The sequence below is a fragment of the Saccopteryx bilineata genome, chromosome 9 (genome assembly GCF_036850765.1).
Source record: "Saccopteryx bilineata isolate mSacBil1 chromosome 9, mSacBil1_pri_phased_curated, whole genome shotgun sequence".
NCBI lineage: Eukaryota > Metazoa > Chordata > Mammalia > Chiroptera > Emballonuridae > Saccopteryx > Saccopteryx bilineata.
In genome coordinates, this window is record NC_089498.1 from 35,043,219 (window position 1) to 35,051,996 (window position 8,778).

Sequence of the window (8,778 nt, forward strand, 5' to 3'; positions counted from 1 at the left end):
GAGAGAGGAAAGGAGAGAGAGAGAGAGAGAGAGAGAGAGAGAGAGAGAGAGAGAGAGACAGGAACATAGATCTATTCTTGTATGTGTCCTGATCAGGGACCAAACCAGCAACCTCTGTTGTTGTGGTTCAGCCACGATGAGTCTATTACCGGGTCCTCGAACGGGAAAAGGTATGGAATGAAATAAATGATAGAGAATTAAAGATATATACATAAAGATGGGTTCGGGAAGACCTCACAGTGAACAGTCACTACTGTTCCTAAGCGGATGCAATGGCGGCCCCCAGAAGCACATCGTCTTTATTCAGGGAAAAAAACGTGGTCCATTAGCAATTCAATTGTTTCCAAGACAACTCAAAGACAACCCCCACCATATCATTTAGATCTAACTCTACACCAATAAGAAACTAGCTTCCAGCCTCTTCCAGAGAACATGGGTGGGACAAGTGAGAATCAGGTATAGCTCTTTGTTAACTGGGCAGGTGAGGTGGGGGGTTAGGCCCAGCACCTCTGTCCCCTGGATATCCAGATTGTAAAAACACCCTGTTTATATTTCAGTCCCCAACACTCTGTGCTTTAGCCAACCAAGCCATCTGGCCAGGGCAGAAAAACTATGTTTTTAATAAGAGACAAATATATGGTTCTCTCTTTCCCTTAGGCCGAACCCACAGGTCAGGGATCAAGGGGCCAGGAAGGGGAGTGACTCCTTTCACTATCACACCAAACAATAACGCTCTGGCGGGATTTTTTATTTTTATTTTTATTTTTAGCCAGAGAAAGAAAGACAGAGAAGGACAGACAGAAAGGGAGAGAGATGATACATTGGCAGATTCTTGTTGCCCATTTCTGAACATCTATCTGCTGCTTTGGAGGTCTGATTCCCGAGTAAAGTAATGATTCATTCTTCCAAGAGACACAGCATTGGCTCTAATGAACTGGAAATTGAGATGACCAACAGGAAGAGAGGGGGTTCTTCATCTCTGTGGCATAAGTGATCCTGATTATCAGGGGAATATCAGGTTTGTGCTACATAGTAAGACAAGGAAGGCTGTGTCTAGAACCCAGGGATTTTCTTTGGCTCCTCTAAGAACTTCCAAGGGCAATAGTAAAAGTTAATGGAATGTAGAGGGTGAAGAACCTCAGCCAGCCGAGGCCTGGACAAGGACAGAGGGCACACAGAATGGGTAGTGGAAGAAGGAGGTAATGCATACAAACATGGCTTCATGACCAGCCTCAGAAATGACGATTGTAGCAGCTCTGTATCTTTTCTTCCTTGCTTATTGTGTATGTGCACCTGTGTATATATTAACTATTTTTTTTTTTTTGGCCTCCCTTTCCTTTATTATTTTATACCAGTTTTTTGTTCGTGTATGTGACAGAGACAGAGAGAGAGACTCAGAGAGGGACAGATAGGGACAGACAGACAGGAAAGGAGAGAGATGAGAAGCATCAATTTTTTGTTGCAGCTCCTTAGTTGTTCATTGATTGCTTTCTCACATGTGCCTTGACGGGGGGGGGGGAGGGGCTATAGCAGAGCAAGTGACCCCTTGCTCAAGCCAGAGACCTTGGGGTCATGTCTATGATCCCACGCTCAAGCCAATGACTCCATGCTCAAGCTGGTGAGCCCGCGCTCAAGCTGGCAACCCCAGGGTTTGGAACCTGGGTCCTCCAATTCTCAGTCTGATGCTCTATCCACTGCACCACCACCTGGTCAGGTTATACCAGTTTGTTGGAGGCTAATTTTACAATGTAGCCTTTAGGTAGCGGGATATTCTGATCGGACTAGGACTGAATTTGAGTAGCAATTCACATAGCTCAGGGAGAAATCTGCTATGACTGTGGGACTTAATCTGAAGGATATTTGCATCTTATTTGGTGGGGATGTAGAATTGTTTTGATGTATGGAAGTCCATAAGTGTACAGAACAATGTGCATGGTCTCTGAGCAGCCTCAGGGATGGACTGTGCCAGGTAAGTTACTGTCTCTCAGCTTCAAACCCACCCTTCTATACCGGCGATGGATGCTGCCACTGGGATGCTGCAAACTGAATTTCAGCTTGGTCAGCTGCCTTGGCCTCTGTCACTAGAGGCCCTCAGGGAGCCTGGAAGCCTGGAGGAGAAAGGAGCTCTTCCTGCCTGCTTCCTTTCCGTGTCCTGTTTACTTATGTGACTGTCACTGGCATATGTGTTCACCCCCGCAGTGGCAGTTCTTTCTGTCGCAGCAGCCACGTCCAGTTTTCAGTTGTTTCCACGTAGGCAGGGTCAGCTTCAGCATATTACTTTGAGAAGCCCAGGCACAGATGGAGAGCAGCACACAGCATGGCCTGAGAAAGAGAGAGAGAGAAAGACAGGGAGAGAGATGAGAGGCATCAACTTATAGTTGCATCACTTTAGTTGTTCATTGATTGCTTCTCATATGTACCTTGACTGGGGGGGCTCCAGCTGAACCAGTGATCCTTTGCTCAAGATAGTGACCTTGGGCTTCAAGCCAGCGATCTTTGGACTCAACCAGAGACCATGGGGTCATGTTTATGATCCCACATTCAAGCTGGTGACACTGCACTCAAGCTTGTGACCTGCCTCAAGCTGGCAACTTCGGAGATTTGAACCTTTGACCTCAGCATCTCAGGTTGATGCTCTATCATCAGCACCACCACTGGTCAGGGTGAACATTTATTTTTAATTTATCTTTGATATTGGTATTGAAGGGGAAAAATCTGTTGTTAGGTTAGAAGGTGTAGATAGTGTTATCTTTTGGATTTCTTTGAAGTCCTCTGTGTGCTTTAAAAGGCAGCCTTTCAAAGCACACAGAGGACTTTACAGAAATTCAGTTAGACACCTTATTGTGTCTAATTTCACTTCAAAACTTGAGTTTTTTCCTAGGTATGAGGAGTTACCAGTACTGTTCCTGCAACTCTCAGACATGTTCAATACTGACTCGATCTACAATGTGGTAGTTCTATGTTTAATTTTTTTAAGATCCTCTATATCATTTGCCAAGTGGCTGTACCAATTTACATCCCACCAACAGTGCACAAGTGTTCCCTTTTCTCCACATCCCCGCCAGCATTTGTTAGCTCTTGTCTTTTTGATAATACCCATTCTAAAAGGTGTAAGGTGGTATCTCATTGTGGTGTTAACTTGCATTTTCCTAATGACTAATATTGAACATCTTTTTAGGTACCTGTTGGCCTCTAGTATATTTCCTTTGGAAAAACGTCTGTTCAGGTCCTTTGCCAAGCTGAGGCATGGTTAATTTGCGCTCATGTCCTCATCACCCCTGAGTCGCAGTTTCCACCCCAGAGCAGGGGCTCAGATGCCTTTTACAAGGTTCTCTTCAGCTTGCGGGCAATTGGACCTGTGTCTCGGGGAGTTAGACCTGGTATTTCAGTGGGCCATATTCTCAGTTCTGAACAGTAGAGGGTGCTCTGAGACCTGACCCATTCTGTTTGGGTCAGGACATCCAGAGATGGTTACCGGGGTAAAGTGAGCAGGGGCTTTCTCCTGGCGCTTCCCCCAGCCCAGAGGGCGAGGCATGGGTGGCACATTTGTTCACACACCCTCCTCTTCACGTGTCTCTACTCTTAGCAAGGGACTCCCAGGGCAGCTCTAGCCAAACCTGTCACTCCCGGGCATGTACTGTGATTTCCTCTCCAGCTACTTTTTCTCTGTTCTGCAGAATCATCAGGCCCAGGGGGATATCCTGCTGCAGGTGCCAGCTCTGCAGGCTGGAAATACCATTTCACCACCAGGATGCTTTGCACGGGTTATGATTTGGTACAGATTTCAAAAGCAAAACAGTGTATAAGGGAGTGATGTAGGCTTACAACGCTGGAAAAACGTTCCTGAGAGGCAGGTGCAGAAAGCTTCTGACATCACTGCCTCCAAGTCAAAGAGCGCAGGACTTTATTTTTGAAGTAGGCTGGACCATCACCAACTCAGGCTGCCTGGATCCCAGCCCTAGCTTACTGCCCTACGTTCATTATTTCTTCATTTGAACTGTGAGGTTATTCTCCCATTTTACAGATTAAGGGAGGGGACACAGAGAGGTTAAGCGACTTGTCCAAGGTCTACACAGCCAGCAAGGCAGAGCTGGGATTTGAATCCCTGTTGGCCTGTCAGAGCCCAGTCAATGCCTGCTGTGTTGCTGTTTTTGCTTGGGTAACTTGTACAACTCCTGGCACACAGTAGGTGCTCAGTAAACGTTTATTGCATAAACAAACATGCCAAAATCCCGAGGAGCTTTACAAAGGACTTCCTTATCATTGGCCCTAACATCCACCTCCCCACAAACCAAACTGAAACTCAATAACAAAACCAGCTAAACTCAGACACCCACTGCTCTCCAACTGACCAGTTACTTCCAGAGCCCTCCCTTCCTGCCCTGCCCTGCAGGCAGCACCTTGTTTTGGGAGGGGTGATAGGCAGCCCATTCCCTTCATAACAGTAGTTGTATGTGCGAGTGGTCAATGCAGTCCAGTGCACCACCAGGGCTGGCGGCATGGGAGGCAGGACTGTCATCCTCGGGGGCTTACAGACGCCTTTAAGAATCTGATGGCTGCCTGACCTGTGGTGGCGCAGTGGGTAAAGCGTCGACCTGGAAACACTGAGGTCGCCGGTTCAAAACCCTGGGCTTGCCTGGTCAAGGCACATATGGGAGTTGATGCTTCCAGCTCCTCCCCCCTTCTCTCTCTGTCTCTCTCTCTTTTCTCTCTCTTCTCTCTCTCTCCCTCTCTCTCTCCTCTCTCTCTAAAAAAAAAAAAAAAGAATAAATTAAAAAAAAAAAGAATCTGATGGCTGCTCAGCTGCTACTCTAACAAATGCACCCATTGAGACCCAACCCCAAGTATTGCTAGTCTGAGGCAGCTCTGAGGGTGTCTTGGTTTTCCAAGGATAGTCCCAGTATTAGTACTAAAGCCCTGCATTCGTAATGTTGCAAATTAGCTGATTGATTCTGCTGATTACTGTGGCAGAAAATAGCTCCAATGGTGGCGTTTTTGTAATTTATTTTAAAAAAATTGAACAGATTTTTTCAATTACAGTTGACATTTAATATTATATTAGTTTCAGGTATATTGTGTAGTGGTTATACATTGATACAGCTTATGAAGTGATCCACCCTCCGTGTCCAGTACCATAGCTATTAGCTGACACCATAGCTATTACGCTGTCATTGACTATATTCCCCAGGCTGTACTTCATATCCCTGTGACTATTTTGTAACTGCTAAATTTGCATTTCTTAATCTTTTCACCTTTTATACCCAGGACATATAGGGTGTCCTGACACAGCCCAACAGGAGCAAGATAAAAATCACCAAGCACACAGGACATGGCCAAGCAGCAGCCTGCACATCCCGAAACACCTTGGTCCCAGGATGACTGCAAGGTTGGTCACCTGATTAAGGAGCCATGTTAAGAGCCAGGCATCCTTCCCAAGGATGCTGATTTTTTTTTTTTTAAAGGAAATTGATGATGATTCAAGGCTTCATTTCAGTGTTTCTCAATCCAGCCTGTTCATGTACTGGGCAAGTATTTAGATTTTATTTATTCATTTTTAGAGAAAGAGGAGGGGGGGAGAGAGAGAGAGAGAGAGAGAGAGAGAGAAGGGGGAGGAGCAGGAAACAACAACTCCCATATGTGCCTTAACCAGGCAAGCCCAGGGTTTCGAACCAGCAACTTCAGTGTTCCAAGTCAATGCTTTATCCACTGCGCCACCACATTTCAAGGCACTTGGGCAAGTATTTAAAGGTGTTGAGGCCTGGGCCTTATTCTAGGTGCATCTGTAAGGTTGAAAATCTGTCCCAGGTGAATCAAGTGCATGTTCAAACCACTGCATTGATTCCCAGGTTGCCTGGGAAACTGGTGGAAAACACAGTCCTTTGCTCTGACCCAGGGCTCCTGAATCAGAATGTTCAGGGAATGAATCTTGGGTAATATGTCCATAGCTGCTTTTCAGGCCAGGCCGGGGGAGGCTCCAGCTCACCTAAACAAGCTCCTTAACAAGGGGGGCGGGCAGCTGCTGAGATGGGCTGATGGGGGAGGGGTGAGGAGGTCCCATCCCTGCAGGAACCACCTCCCAGGATGCCCCCCACCTGCTCACATTCACGAACACTGTCATACCCCACGTGAACACGAGGTGGCATCCGGGTTCTGTGCTTGTCCTCAGACCCCCAGAGGCTGGCTCTGTATTACAATTTTTTTTCTCTTGTCAAACTTGCCTACTGAAAAGTTGGAGACTTTGTACAATCTGGACTATGGGGCAGTGGTCTGAATTGTTCTGCCATGTACGTGTGTTTGATTGTTGAAATCCATGGGAGTTTTGTATTTTGCTCCAGGACACTGCTGTATTTGTTTTAATATAGAAATAATTATTTCCACAAATCACAAGTACAATTACCCGCACGCCCCCGGGAAGGTGCTTTTGCAGGCTTTTCGGCACTACACACCTCAGAGGTAAATGCACCTTCTCTGGCCTGAGAAGCTCAGAGTGACATGATTGGGACACAGATCTCCCTCCTGGCACATGCAGGGGAAGAGACGAGACTGACTGTCCCATTTGTTTATCTCTTCATCGATGCTTAACTTCTGCTGGGGGGAAGGATGAGAGCTCCATTCTCAGGGATCAAGTGGGAAGCATTTTCATCCGCTCTATAAATTCCAATTTACTTATAAACACATGTTGTTACTAAATGATCCACAAACTGCTTTCTGCTTCCATGCTACTGAGCTTCTGAGGATAAATGTTATGTAACAGAGCTGAAACCATCTAAAGACCACGTCAGAAACGGGGAAATAGAAACTCAGCGGACAGCTCCGCAGGCAGGGTGGCGTGAGGTGGGGGAGCCAGCTCTGAGTCAGGTCACAGGTGCCCTGGCTGAGTGCCTTCCCTCTCCCTGCCCATTTGCTCTGCCACTGGGGAGCTGGCAAGACTCCTGAGCAAATCCTAAAACACCGGCCAGACACAGTCGTAGCTCCCGAAATGTGCTCTGGACTCATGGACTCCCGGGACGTATACTCATGGACTCTTAGAACTGATGCTGCCGCTTCATAATCTAGGGTGTGTTCAGGTCGGTGATGTGGATCCGTGTCGACAACATCGGGTTTTAAGAGGAAAACAGAGTCTCCAGAGACCTCTTCAGGGTCTTTTTTATTTCAACTCTGGCTCTCAGCATACAGTCGCTGTGTCCAGCCTCAGCCTCCTTGCCCTCCAGAGCGCGGAGCAGTGTTCGAGCTGCCTTAGAAGGCTTCTGCCCTTTCTGCTCCCCCAGCCTGGCACCACCAGGAGAGAGACTTGTTTTCTCCAGAGTGTTGAACAGCGTGGATTTGTGCTTCTGGTCTTGTGCTCTGTGGCTCTCTGGACATCTGAGGGGTTGGCCTGGGGTGGGGGGCTGGTGTGTATGTCAGTGTGTGTGTATGTGTGTGTGTGTAATTGATGTCTCAGAAGCCACCAGCATAAACAGGGCATGTTTTCTTCAGGTATCATTTTCACTCAAAGTTTTGGGGAAAAAATTCTTGCTATATATAAGTAAAACAAACATGGATATGCCATTAAATGAAATGGAAATCTCAAGTCAATTTAAGTTTTTTTTTTTTTTGTATTTTTCTGAAGCTGGAAACGGGGAGAGACAGTCAGACAGACTCCCGCATGCGCCCGACTGGTATCCACCCAGCACGCCCACCAGGGGCGAGGCTCTGCCCACCAGGGGGCGATGCTCTGCCCCTCTGGGGCATTGCTCTGCCGCGACCAGAGCCACTCTAGTGCCTGGGGCAGAGGCCAAGGAGCCATCCCCAGCGCCCGGGCCATCTTTGCTCCAATGGAGCCTTGGCTGTGGGAGGGGAAGAGAGAGACAGAGAGGAAGGAGGGGAGGGGGGGTGGAGAAGCAAATGGGCACTTCTCCTATGTGCCCTGGCCGGAATCGAACCCACGTCCCCTGCACGCCAGGCCGACGCTCTACCGCTGAGCCAACCGGCCAGGGCCTGTTTGTTTGTTTTAAGTGAGAGAAGGGAAGGTAGAGAGAGAGACTCCCACATGTGTCCTGACTGGGATCTACCTGGCAGTCCTATCCTTAGCACCCGGGGCTGACGCTTGAACCAACCAAGCCACTGGCTGTGGGAAGAGAAGATAAAGAGAAGGGGGGAGAGGGAGGGGAAGAGAAGCAGGTGGTCACTTCTCATGTGTGTCCTAACCGGAAATCGAACCCAGGACTTCCACATGCTGTGCCAATGCTCTAGCTACTGAGCAAACCAGCCAGGGTCCTCAAGTAAAATTTAAAGATAAAACATGACTTCAAAGAGCACTGCAGGGGGACAGTTTGAGCTACTCTTAGAGGGGTTCTTCTCTGCTTACAGCACTTTGAAGAAGTCCATCTCTTAGTGGGGTACCTGAGCTTGGCTCCTCACTGTAAGGCGGACCAGAAGCACTATTGGCCTTGCCTCCATTCCTGCAGCTGCCTGCAGGGGGGCCCACAGGTGAGGACCAAAGCAAGTCTAGCACGAGCCACCTGAGTGCAACCTTGGATCTGACAAAAAAAAAGGAAAAAGGAAGTCCATGAACAACACCGGGTACCTATGATGTGCAAGGCCCTCTGCTAGACACTGGGTGGGGGCCAGGAAATGGGAGAGATAGCTCCTGTTCATGAGGATCTCGTGATCTAGAGAGGAGTCTTAGCTTCATCTTCATCACCATCCTCATCATCTTCATCCTCATCACCATCATCATCATTATATTCATCACCATCCTTACCTTCTCCATCTTCCTAAGCTCCAGAACACCTATGT

The 8,778-nt window shown here is 47.9% G+C and overlaps 1 non-coding gene across 1 annotated transcript; it reads left to right on the forward strand.

Moving 5' to 3' along the window:
* Window positions 1-8,286: 8,286 nt before the first annotated feature.
* LOC136313838 (small nucleolar RNA U89) lies at window positions 8,287-8,525 on the forward strand. The gene has a single exon (XR_010727261.1). It is a non-coding gene; the product is annotated as a small nucleolar RNA U89 (small nucleolar RNA).
* Window positions 8,526-8,778: the final 253 nt, after the last annotated feature.